This window comes from Pholis gunnellus (genome assembly GCF_910591455.1).
Source record: "Pholis gunnellus genome assembly, chromosome: 19".
Classification (NCBI taxonomy): Eukaryota; Metazoa; Chordata; class Actinopteri; order Perciformes; family Pholidae; genus Pholis; species Pholis gunnellus.
Genome location: NC_136546.1, coordinates 2,437,278 through 2,450,809, shown reverse-complemented (window position 1 = coordinate 2,450,809; position 13,532 = coordinate 2,437,278).

The following is a 13,532-nucleotide window of genomic DNA, read 5'->3' as shown; positions in this document are numbered from 1 at the left end:
CTTTGTGTTACAGGGAGGACCACGCTGTGGCTGACTGACACACTACGGCAACGCGCATACACTCTCACACACACACACATAAGCCAAAGGACTGACGGAAGTATATTATTCTCATGCTAACACACCCACGTACCGGCAACATAATGGCCTCTCGCATATAAACGGAGCCAAGAGGCGGGAGTGCAGGAAGCATCTGTGGGGCAAGTTGTTAACATGCAAATGCACAGAGTGTGTCGGTGAGTGGGAAAGCATACACCAACCCACACGTCCAAGAGCGCATGGTTACATGTGTCTGTGTGCATGAACACCTCAGTGCTGGTGTGTGACACAGACAAGCCTCCAGCCACACCCAAGCCAGTCAGACTAATGCTACCCGCCATCCCCCAACATTTAAAGACAGAGGGACAAGCAGGGGGAGGGGAGGGGAGGGGAGGGGGGAGTGTCTCAGTGTTTGTTAGGTGGGTGGATATTAACGAGGACATGTCTCTGTGGTAGAAACACCGTTAACGGATGTCTGTTGAAGGAAGAATGTTGGGAATATGTGAACTTTCACAGAGCTTTGGTCTGGTTCAGACTAACTGGGGTCCGTGGACCCTGGTGCGCACCAAACAACCAGAACCGAGATCGCCTGAAAAGGTGGGTCGGTCTGCCTCCCACCGGACTCTGGTGTGGTTCCTTTGTCCCAGAGGTTTATGAGATGTGTTTGAGCATCATTTCAAAAGCTAAACTACTAATAAATCTATCTTCTGATCGTGAAATCTGTTCAGGAATCAATCTGATAATTGATCTGTATGAAGCCATTTATACAAATCAACATGTATGCACGTCAGAACTGCTCTGCTTGACTCTGTGTACTGAGTTACTTCATTTAGTCAGTGAACAAGTGTGTGAAGGTGATGCCACGGTCAAAAAGCCCAGAATCATTACTGCAGAGCGTCCTCTGTGCAGTGCTGTCTGTACCGGTTACTCATTCTTCATAACATGCGGTTGATCTGTGTGAAAGCACCCTCAGAGATAAACTACGGGACTACGGACACATCTAAAAGCTGCTACACTGACAGAGTCAGAGGAGGAGCAGCTGGGGTTGCAGATTACACACAGTGGTTTATAGTTCTGTTCTGTTCTGACCCATCTGGGTCCTTAAGCATAAAAAACACATCTCAGCCACATACAGCAATAAATCCCAAAATGGGATTATAAAGCAACGTAAACATGAAATGAGAATTGGAAGCTGCTGTTATACAACTGGTCATTTAGGCTGAACATGGATATTTGGAAACACAGTTCATCCCTTTAATCCATTTCACACAGCACTTAGCTTTAGAAATGTCCTGAACATTTTAGCTCACAGTGCAGAAATAAATCATTTCAGAGACTTTTGCTCTGCTCTTCTCGATTGTTCGCCACCTTAACTGCAATCTGCAATGATGAAAATGATGATAAAACATGCACATCAGCATGTTTTCCTGCCACCCACATGGGATGTCTTCATGTAAAAAGGGTTAGAATGGGTGTTAGGCCCTTACAGCACAAAGCTTTCACATCCACACAGCTTCTGTTCATATCACTTCTCCAGCGAGACGACGCATTCAGTGCTAACAGAGAAACGCATTAAAATGACTTCATGGAATTCTTAAAAGAGACACCATTCACAATGATATCTTGAGATTATCACATTACAGCTAGTCAGGGTCAAACAGAGAGAAAGGAAGCCCCCCCCGTCAGTGCTGGGTGCTACTGTGCCTCCTGTGACGTCGAGGACTCAGCGGAGGTGCCCCATCAGCGCCGGTTGGCCACTCAAACATGATCTAATGCAGCTAAAGTGAGCTTGCATCTTCGCTCCTCCACTCCGCTTTGACTCCCGCAGGCTATCGATGTGCTCCATAGAACACAATGCACTGCACTACACTGTACTACACTGCACTACACTGCACTACACTGCACTACACTACACTGCACTACACTGTACTACACTGCACTACACCGCACTACACTACACTGCACTGCACTGCACTAGTCTACACTGCACTACACTACACTGCACTACACTGCACTACACTGCACTAGTCTACACTGCACTACACTGTACTACACTGCACTAGTCTACACTGCACTACAATCAGAGATGCTATGGGGAACGGTTGAATAAATATATAGGCTACAGGGAGTAATGCTCTGCTAGGGGGAAAACAATCTGCTTCTCTTCATAGTCATCCCTCTTCCTATTCATCATGCTTCCCTTTTTTCTATTTTTATACTCGTCCATCATCCTTCCCCTCCTCCATCTCTTCAGTATCTCTATTCGGCCATTTTATCCCAGCCAACCCATCATGCGAGTAAGTGTGGGCAGGACTCACTGGTGGTGGATGGGACATATGGCTCGTGGGAGCTTTACCCAAACAGCTCCAACCACCAAGATCTGAGGCCCTGCGGACCCTCCACACTCTCCACGGGGATTTGACGTTAATGGGCACACGGGGAACAGCTGGTGAACCACTGGACCGATGAATGGCCAGGGGTCTGTCATGGTGCTTTCCACCCCAGAGCCAGCCGTGTAAGGAGAATCGAGCGTGTAATACACAACTCTGGTGCAGGCCTTGGGGTGGGAGGGTGGGAGGGGGGGGTATGCTGATGTAATTTCACCTTCAATCCCCGCGCCACAGTCATTACGTATTCATGAGAGTTTGTTCGGGGATTTTTGGATCTGTTAAAGTATGGAATAATATGCCACTCTGGAAACAGTCAGCTAGTTCACTGCTGCTGTGTTTAGTACCTGTCGATGGACATATATTTCTATTCTAAAATGTAATTTGCTCAAATGAAATAGTGCTGTGAGATACCGTCTAAAATATATATCACAATAGATTGTCACAACAAGCAGGGAGGGAGGTGTTTCCTGATAGCTCTCACACGCTAAATCTAAATGTTTCAAACACTCAAGACCAAATTGCAAAAAGTGCCATAAATAACAAAAAAATACACAAGTAGACAACAAAACAGTCAAGCAGTGGTGGGCCGTCAGGGCCTGCAAGGCCTTCTCTGCTGGCATAGACAGAATCACAAAGTTATAGCTATTTTATAATTTAATAATTTTTCATAAATACACTACATGTATTATAATTTATACAAATATTGTTCCCATTATCTTATTTTCTCATTGCACAGCTACTGTCTTCCTCAGTTGCTCTGCTTCCAGTGCAGCTTGTTTTAAGTAGAGCTTTTATCCAATCAGATTTCACCTCTGTGTCTCTAGGTAGAAGAGAGGCCCCAGGCCTGCAGACTCACCAGTGAATCCATGTGCAGTTTAAGTGAATGGGGACGATATTGTTGATTGTCATAGTGTTCAACCAATCAGATCTTTAGTTTGACATGTTGGGCGTATTCTTTGACGTGCCAGAGCTGCTAGCTGGTCTACAAGTACGTGATTGGTCAGTGGGCTAGCGTGACATGTTGGGCGGTGACAATGCCAATATCTGCTGCCTCTGCAGTAGCTTTAGGATGCTTGTTTATATATTATTATTTGTACAAATTGTTTTTATGATGAACTTGTTTGGTTTAATATGTGATAGGAACCATTGTTACGTCCTATGTTGCTCTGGGGACACATTTAGTCGGTGCACAGCAACAAGAAGACACGTGAAGCGGCAGAAGTCTATATACTCCGTGCAAAGTGTTAAAGTTAAACTGTTAAAGTTAAGTTTAAGTTAAAGTGTTTAAGTGATCATCTTTGAAGATTCATGTGTTTTCAAGTGGACTTATTTTCCCTCTCTGTGTTGACTGACGAATAAATCCGTCACGAACAAGAACTACGGTTTTGTGTATTTCCTGAAGGAAGTGATCGTAGCGTTACTACTGTGTTCATGTGTCTCTGGTGTATATTGTTCCCTCTGATGTGAATAATATTTGAATGGCCCGTGCTCTTCAGTGTGCGGTGGAATACGTGTTTTAGCTCCGCAGTTTTTTTAATGCATTGTCCGTTAATGACGCAGCATCCCGTGCGCGTATTCATGTAACGTTACCTGCACTCTGCAGTTAGTGTATTTATAAGTGTTGAGCTTCATTTTTACACGAAACAAATAACCGTAGCTCTGGCGTCATAATGAGGTTAGGTGGACAGCAGTGAAGGCCCCGGTATAAGATGCACGGCCCGCCACTAAAGTCAAGAGACGAGGAAGACTAAAGTGAAGAAAAGCCAACGATAACCAAAGTCAGAGCCCAGACGGGCCTGAACAGGAGAGCCTGGATGAAGACGTTCTGACCTTCTACTGGGTTACAGACTGAAGAGTCTCAGTCAGCCATGACAGCCGGGACAACACCATCATTAACACCAGTGTCTTTACTACTGGGACATTTGTCTTCTGTGAGAAAGACAAATGTCTAAATGATGATTGATGATCCGGAGCTAAAGATACAGTTCTGTCGTGTGTATCAGCGCTGCATCTGAATTTAGTGTGGAGAATAAATACTGAGATCTTTCACAAACATAAATGATCTTCATATCACCGTGCAGTTCAATGTGGTGAACATGCACTTGTTTACTTAACATGTGATTTTGCATATTTCTGCATCGTTAGGAGGAAAGCAGTCTGCCTTTGAAGAGCTGAGACAAACAGCCTTGACCTCAGTTTCACCTCCATGAATATCTGAGATTATCCAGCATGTTTTGAATCAGATCAAGATTGCCGTGATATGAAATATTAATATGGCCTCGTCCAATGAAGTGATCAGAGGGTGGCTGTGTGTAGCGTCCTGATGCTAAAGTAATGATCTTTTAATGAAGGCTCAGAGGCTGCTGCTAAGATGCGGTGACTGATGAATTGCTGACAAAGAAGCCCACCGTGGCCAACTGGTCTGTGTGGATTTGTTCTTTTAGAAATACCCCCCCACACACACCCACACACCCTCCCTCCTGCATTTTCTCTCCCCCTCTATCTTCCTTTCTCCTCTGCTGCCATTCCAATTCTCCAAATTTCCAAGCTCAGCACCATGGCAACGAGTGATGCATCACCAGGAAGGAGGAGGAGGAGGAGGAGGAGGAAGGAGAGCAGGGTTCGAGGAGGTCAGGGTGCGGGGCGGAGGGGACCACCTCCCGGGAGGCAAGAAAGCCTCCGCTCCCTTTGTTAACAGCACAATTGGGACTGTTTCCTGGGCAACGGGAGAGCCCTGCGCAGGGGGAGGGGGAGGACAAAAGAGATGGGAGGAGGGGGGGAGGGTTGAGAGAGACACAGAGAGAGAGAGACAGAGACAGAAAGAGAGAGAGAAAGAGAGAGAGAGAGAGATAGAGAGAGACAGAGACAGAGAGAGAGAGAGACAAGAGGGATGGGTCGACTGATTCAACCGTGTCATTCACCGCTAAGAAATGTTTGAAAACCTTGTGCTCTGACAGTGTGCAATGTCCATGTAGACACACAAACTCTCACACACACTCTCTCACACACACACACACACACACACACACACACACACACACACACACACACACACACACACACACACACACACACACACACACACACACACACACACACACACACACACACACACACACACACACACACACAGACACAGACACAGACACACTCACAGAAAGGTTGTTGTGGACCAGCGACTTGCTCTCTGGATGTGCCTCTCTTTCAGTCCACTGCCAATAAACACGGTGTTGGACATTAAATAAAACAAGAGGCTCCTTTATAGCCTGGGTCACGCTGGGTAGGATTTATCAGACCATGTTGTGTCTGTGTGTGTGTGTGTGTGTGTGTGTGTGTGTGTGTGTGTGTGTGTGTGTGTGTGTGCTTAGCCGGGAAACATCTTCACTACTTTACACAATGAGCATGTTACATGGTGTACTTTTTAGTTCACTGCAGCCTGTTTTAACAGACTTGTAGCCATCAGAGAGCATTATCAGCACTTTACTGAAACTCTCTCTCACACACACACACACACACACACACACACACCTCTCCTTTACAAATCCATTCACACGTATCTGGGTTATTCTACGCAGCAGCTGTAACACGACACAGTTCATCTGAATGCGTTGTAAACCTGAGACAAGAGGCTGATTTAAGGAGCTGAATGGAGGAGGAGATGAGTGGAAGTGGGACAGAACAGACTATTGATCAGTCTGTGTGTCCCCGCTCACCCTTCACACCAAACAAAACGCCACAAATAACATGGAAAGCTGAAATCTAGATGATCAACAAAGGACTTTTTTGATTCCATCCTATTACTAACAATGACGTTATTGTGCCTCTATAGGCAGAATAACCTGGTCATTGTGACAGAATAGGACATTTTAGGGCTTGTTTACCATCACTGAATTTCAAACATTCGTAGTTTTTATCTTGCAGTCATTAAAAAAGGTTTGCTGGCTTTGGCTTCATGTAAACAAACCCCGCTAATAAATCTAATTTAATTAACCTTCGCTTGTCCCATCTGGCCTTGAAGAATCTCGACACACTAACCACCTCAGCCACGTCTCCTCCCTCCTCCATCACCACGGCCCTCTTTAGAAACACATTCCTTTCCTCTGGACATTTGGAAGATATTTGTAAAGCTCAGGACACATTTTTCATCAACTGGCTGTAGAATAAGGCAATGCAGATTTCCACTATAACAATAATGAAACATTTTATTTAGCATTTCATTTCATTCTTTATGTAAATCCAGTAAACACGTACTGTGTTTTGCAGAACTTTGTTTTAGGGCCAACCTAAAATCAACACACGGCAATTCTTAAAAATATAATTTCTCACAAGGCAAAGAAATGTTTAGAACAATATCGTGACATTTACCTCCAATTCCACCAAATAAATCCCTAAAGGAAATGCAAATCTAGCTGTTACTTATCATCTGACCCTATTAAAGAAGGCTGGTATCGTACTGAACCAGAGGGCGTCTGCTTGGATGCCAAAGACGGTTCAACTGATCTACTGTGATGAGCCCACGCTGCCATACATTAAAGTGTGCATCGCTCTAAAGAAAGGGATTTCAGCCCCGATCGCTTATCTTTTGCCAGTGAAATGCATTATCTCATGTGAGCGTGGCACAGTGTCATTGTGCCACAGGAACAGGCCGTATTTCACAGCCCCTAGGCCGCTGTCCCACTTCAGCTGTGAGGTCATTCAGCGGTCAACACTGACACAGAACGTCCCGTTTGTACGATCACCTGTGAATGTGTTGTTGTGGTTTGAGGATTACTTCTCATACAGCAGCCTGAGTTACAGTGAACACCTCTACATGGTAATATTCCGGTAAACCTCACAAAATAAAGCAACAAGAAAGTTTATAACGACATTGTGAGAAATTAGGCTCATTTCCCAAAAAAACAAAACCTTGAAAAGACCTTGAGAAGCGAGACGGGAGGAAAAGGACTCACTTCAGGGGGCTTGGACCAAAACGTAAAGAACGGCAGGCGTTGGTTCTCGTCCAACTCCCAGTTTCTCCACGGTGCAGGGCATTCATCATCATTATCACGGCTATTCAGCGGACCTAATTCCCTTTAAAATCAACTGTCAATTCTCATTTGGCTGCCCTCGACATCTTACAGGCTTTGAATTCTCCCATGAACTGGATCTAGGGCGAGTTATCTGGAAAACAAGAGCCAAGCAGAGCCATGGTCTCTCCTTGTTTGGAACCTACTGGGGTTTGCATCCAAAACCCAACTACCATTTCTGAGCTCTAAAAGAGACTTAATTGTGGATCCATGACCAATCAAAGTGAACACCGTCTAAACCAGAAGTGCCTCTCTCTGTTCACTGCGACCCACACACTGCGAGGAGTAAACACAGCAGCGGCTTAGCAACATCTCCGTCAATGAGGAAACGATTCTACCTAAACCACAAACATCTATCGCATTCACACGCTAACAATTCTAACTGCATTTTCTTTAAAGAATCCTTTAAAACTCGAAACTAAATCCAGGAGATGTGAATATTTGGACACAGCGAGTACGAGCGGGCAGGAGAGGTGGGAGCAGTTGCATCTTCTCCGAACGCGAGTGCAGCTGTGATGTGATGCTGTGATGCTGTGATGCTGTGTGCTACCGCGGTCGGCCAGGCCCTGTCCGGACTAGATTACATAACCGAGGATTTCCCCTCCATCCCTCACTCATACAGTGAAGTGCAGCAGGCACAGATGGTCACCAGGGCTCGGGCACACATCACCACCGTGCCGGGTGCGGAGGGGAGGAGTGGGTGTCAAAGGGTAAAAGTGATGGAGGGAATGAATAAAGTGAGGTAAATAAAGATGGATGGACTGACACACACACACACACACACAGATGTTGCAGCCAGCCTAATGTTTTGGTGCAGTTTGGCCAGTAATTGCTAGATAGATTGAGCTTCCAGAGGGATCAGCCTATGCAAAGGCGGGATTAGGCTAACGAGGTTATGCATCTGCTCCATGATTGTGTGTAAATGCCTAACTCGTCATTTCACAGAGGACAACACAGCCACAACAGTCTAGAGATGGTCTAAGGGGTAGAACGGTGAACGGGGACTAAACACAGGAGAGTGAGCTTTAATCCATCATCTGAACCACCGTCTGGGGTCTTCCCTCCCAGGCTGGAGCAACTAACTGCTCAAAAGCCGCTTGTGTAAAATGTGAAGAGTCCCTACATGTTGTGGTGAATCGCTCTGTCTGTCAACATGCCAGTCGGTGGCCAGAAACCATTTTAAGGACAATTTAATAATCCACGGTGCCTCCGGGGACAAGTATTAAAAGTTCATTTTCTGCTTAATGTTTTGGTAATGCATTCCCAATCCCTAGAGCCAGAGCAGCCAAATGAAAGGAGGCTAGCACTTTGATATCACCGGCTCTCAGCACAGACCCAGAGAGCCTTGGTGATCGCTGTCTGCACACTGAACCCTTCATCAGCATGTGAGGAAGACTGTCCTGACCTCACAATGTTGTGCAGTGCAATTTCACTTCTGTAGAGTCACAACTATGTGAGGCACCGACAAGGAAGAGTGAGAGGACCAGAAGGACATGCTCAGAAGAGGTCGGCGAGGGGAACAAAGTGTGTGTGTGTGTGTGTGTGTGTGTGTGTGTGTGTGTGTGTGTGTGTGTGTGTGTGTGTGTGTGTGTGTGAGTGTGAGTGTATGTGTGTGAGTGTGGAGTGAGGAGAAAAGGAAGCATTTCTAAAATAAATAATAAATATTGAATACGTCATCTCCAAAGGATACAGTATTTTGGGGAAAAACGCACATTTTTCAGACTGCACTAGATGCAATATGTTTTTAACCCCTCGAAGACACAGTGACATGAAAACATCTGTAAACATCTGGGTCGTTACAAGGACGGTCCTCGACTGAAGAAATCTAAGTCGACCAAAATGGTACCAATTCATGTTCTTAATCCATGTCTTTACTAAAAATCATTTAAAACAAGGGCAAACTCAAAATAAAATTCCTGCTTAAATTACAACTAAATGAGTCCAAATCTCAATTCAAAGTTCATAATCCATTATTAATCTAGCCAATGCAATATCAAAAACGTATGAAAAAACATCACAATTTCTCAGAAACCGAGGTGACAAATTCAAATGTTTAGCTCAACCAACAGTTTTATATCATCACACTGTAGCAGCTGAAACCAGCAGATGTTTAAGAACGAATCAAAACGCTGATCATTTAATTGGCTCTAGAGAGGTCAGCGACGGGAACAACGTGGAAAAGGAACCGCGTCAAAAACAAGATGCAACACTTCTGTGTTAGACACGATATGTTATGAATTAATTTGCACGTTTGACCACCTTTGACTCAAATATAAAATTGCGTGTATCCAAGTGTGACGTACTGCAATTATTGATTTACTTTGATCAGGCAATTACCTATTCCTGTCATAAATGACACCGCTTTAAATAGATAAAATCATATCAAATAAATAAAACCGGGTGCTATTTGTACTTTAATAGAAGGTTCATTCATGACCGCTATATGTTGCATATTTAAATTTCCCAGCACTTCATTATTGTAGTTTTGTAGACATTAGTAGATGAAGGCCTCGTGTATCTTAGATATCCAGCTTCCACTGGTCAGCTGTGTCCCCACTACGTCTCACTGCTCCGTCTGAATGTGTTTCTGAATGTGCTGATGAATATCACTAAAGATCATTCGCACAAAATATATCAGCAAACACCTGTACTCTGCCTCACGGTCTCATTTTCCAGGAACACAAACTGGAGCTTTAAAACTCACAGGTCAGCAGTATACATTACCTCCATGGCGAGGGCCGCAGTCTGCTGGTCGTAGTGGTTCAGTATGTTGGGCATGTAGGTGGAGTTGTAGGGCAGCCCCTGGCACATGCGTAGGGTTATGGGCTCACAGGTGAACAGGCTGTGGCTCTCCTCCACCACATCCATGGGGATGGCAGCGCACGCCGTCAACATAGACACCGACAGCACCCACAGGAGCTCCATGACCAGTCCGCACAGCAGGAGAGAGGAAGAAGGGTTGAACCCAGTTAGCCACTGGCTCATTCAGCAGGATGGGGAAACCACAAGGCTTGAGGAGCGTCCGGGACTGTCTGGTAGTCTCTTCCTCCTCTTCAGCTCACAGAGAAACCGTGTGGGTCGGGCAGCGGAGTCCAACACGGCCATGACTAAAGCTGGCTGCATCCATCACCGTGGGGAATCCGGTCAGCGGCAGCAGAGTGTCACAAGACCTCCATAGTCCTTTAAGATGCTGTGGTCCTTTAAGATGCTGCGGTGCTGTGGTCCTTTAAGATGCTGTGGTCCTTTAAGATGCTGCGGTGCTGTGGTCCTTTAAGATGCTGTGGTCCTTTAAGATGCTGTGGTCCTTTAAGATGCTGTGGTCCTTTAAGATGCTGTGGTCCTTTAAGATGCTGTGGTCCTTTAAGATGCTGTGCCGCGACCGCCGGCACTCCTCCCTCTCCTGCCTCGACGGACAGCGGTGAGGCTTTGGAGAGAATAGTGATGACGACCACCGACGAAGATGATGTTCAACCTGCAATCTGTAAAATAAAAGCACATTTTTAAAATGTATTTTGTATCAAGTCACCAGTAGCGGATTATTCATAATCTCTTGTTTTGTCGTACAGAAGAACAGGTTGTATTTTTTTAAATGAAAACTAGAGAAATAATGGGCTGCTACTGGAGAACACAAGAGGCTGTTTGCAGAGGGCTGGTGTTGGTCTCACTGTGGTGTGTGTGTGTGTGTAGATGAATGATGACATCAACAGAATTAATTAACAGCAATATATCATGCTAGAGATGACCAATTACAACAGAACCATTACACACAGGGCAATAGCTAAATAAACATTTACATGGGAATTTAAAGCTGTTTTTGAGGTCGTGTATTGAGTGACATCATAATTTATAGTATGATATTATTTATGGTATTGCTGTATTTTAGTTGTGTAACCTTGAGTTGTAGACATTTTTTTTTCTTTTAGCCTTTTTTATTTTTATTTATTTGAACAATATTTGTTCCATTCGGTTATTGCTACATAGACATGACAGTATACACACCCATAACAAGACCATACATTCAACACAAATCAATAAACACTCATATCTTGTACACCTGCCAAACAAGCCCCGCTGCATTCTAAAGGTTGATTATTCTAAATATACATACACACATATATATATATACATATACATATACATATATATATATATAGGAATATATGTGCATTACTGCGTCCGTTACCTGAGCGTCCACATTACCGGGCTCCTCCTTTAGCTCCATAAATGAACCGCTCCTCATAAATGCGCGTGGAGCTAGCTATAAGTAACGGAACCGGGACCTCCTCGCGGTTGTTTGTTTGTCTCTGCCAAACTACAGAAAAAAGGTTAAATAAAACACAATGGCAAGCAGCGCAGCGGAGACAAAAGATGACGGTTAGTTGATCCTAAATGATAGTAACCGTGGCATATGTAGCCAGCGGACCGGTGTTCCACCGTTAATTCACCGCACCGAGCCGGGCTGCTCGTGAGAAACAGTCCGGTGGTAAATGTAAGCTAGCTGTTAAACCGGTTAAATTAAAGGCAACTTTACCTGAATATTGTGCCGGAAATTCACGTGTAGCAATGGGGTCTCCGCGGCTCCTCGAGTTGGTAACAATGAGTGAATGTCCCCCTTCCAGCACCCTCCTCTCGTCTCCTCCTGTCCTCCCCCTCCGCTGTCCGCCTCCCACCTCCTGCTCCCCCCTTCTGCGCCGAGCGTTAAGCCCGCGACATTTCAAAAATGGCTTCCAGACAAGACTCTAAACAATAAAAGCTTCATGTACGACACACGAGACGAGAGCCAGGAACAGAAGACAGTAAGCAGAAGTGGAAAATAACTAAGTATAGCACTGCACCTATTTTTGAAGCAAGTATTTAAACCTTATTATATCTACTTCACTGTAAATATCAATGTTAAATTCCGACTTTTCAATTCAATTTTGTATTCAATGTTATTTTTATAGCCCAATATCTTGAACCATAAACTTGTGCAATAGATGTCATGTGTACGGAATGAACAATATAATACAATTACAGAATAGTCATGAAATGATGCAGATAATGAGTGGTAACAGTAGTAGCACTAATAACAGCAGAAATGATAATAGAAAAAAATAGCACCACTATTAACAGCAGCAGTGGAAATAATATAATGGAAATAAATAATAAAACAGCAATAGGAATAGAAATGTGACAACAATGATAGTAGCGGTAGGCCTCGGCAGCAGGCAAAAACGCGGTCCAGATAGAACCCTGATCCAGATAGAACCCCGATCCAGATAGAACCCCGATCCAGATAGAACCCCGGTCCAGGTAGAACCCTGATCCCTGGAAACCTGTGAGGAGAGAAAGCTCGACTCTGAAGCTAAGTTAGTAATGAGCATTAATGAGACATGAATTCATACAGAAGGAGAGAGAGAGGAGGAGGAGAGACTCCTCTACATGTATTATCACTCTACAGTTATAGCCACACATTTTTACATTTCAACATTATTCATAAAACTCTATAAAATATAGTGCATTGATAAAGATTGCCAGCCTCAACAGAACAATGGTAGGCCTGTTTAATATTCCCTGATGCATTAATATTGACAATTGTAATGTAAGTAATATCACTAACAGGGGGAATATTGTGACGTGTGAATCATAGCAGATGAATATGAATCCGAATAACAACTAGCTTATGTCTTCTATGTGCTTTTTGACATGGTATATTCTACACTATTACTTTGGAGGCCCGATGGCTCGTTTCCGGTCTTGCTCCGTGTGTGTTTTGTTTAACTTGACGCAGCTTTTCAGTCTTTCTTCGCAGCAGGTTTTCTGTCTTCGTTGCGCGCCACCGCCCATTCGAGCACGAGCAGGGCTTTCTGCTTTTGAATGGGAAACTTCTCAGACCGGTGGGGCTGAGTGCTCGAGCTGTTCGTCTGTAAAATGGATCTGAAACATTTTTCATTATTAATATTGGCCTGCAGCAGCGGTTTGAACTCGATGCAACAGGCGCATTATGGGAGAGAAAAAAACACAGCGCCAACGCCTACATTATTCACCATTTATTACG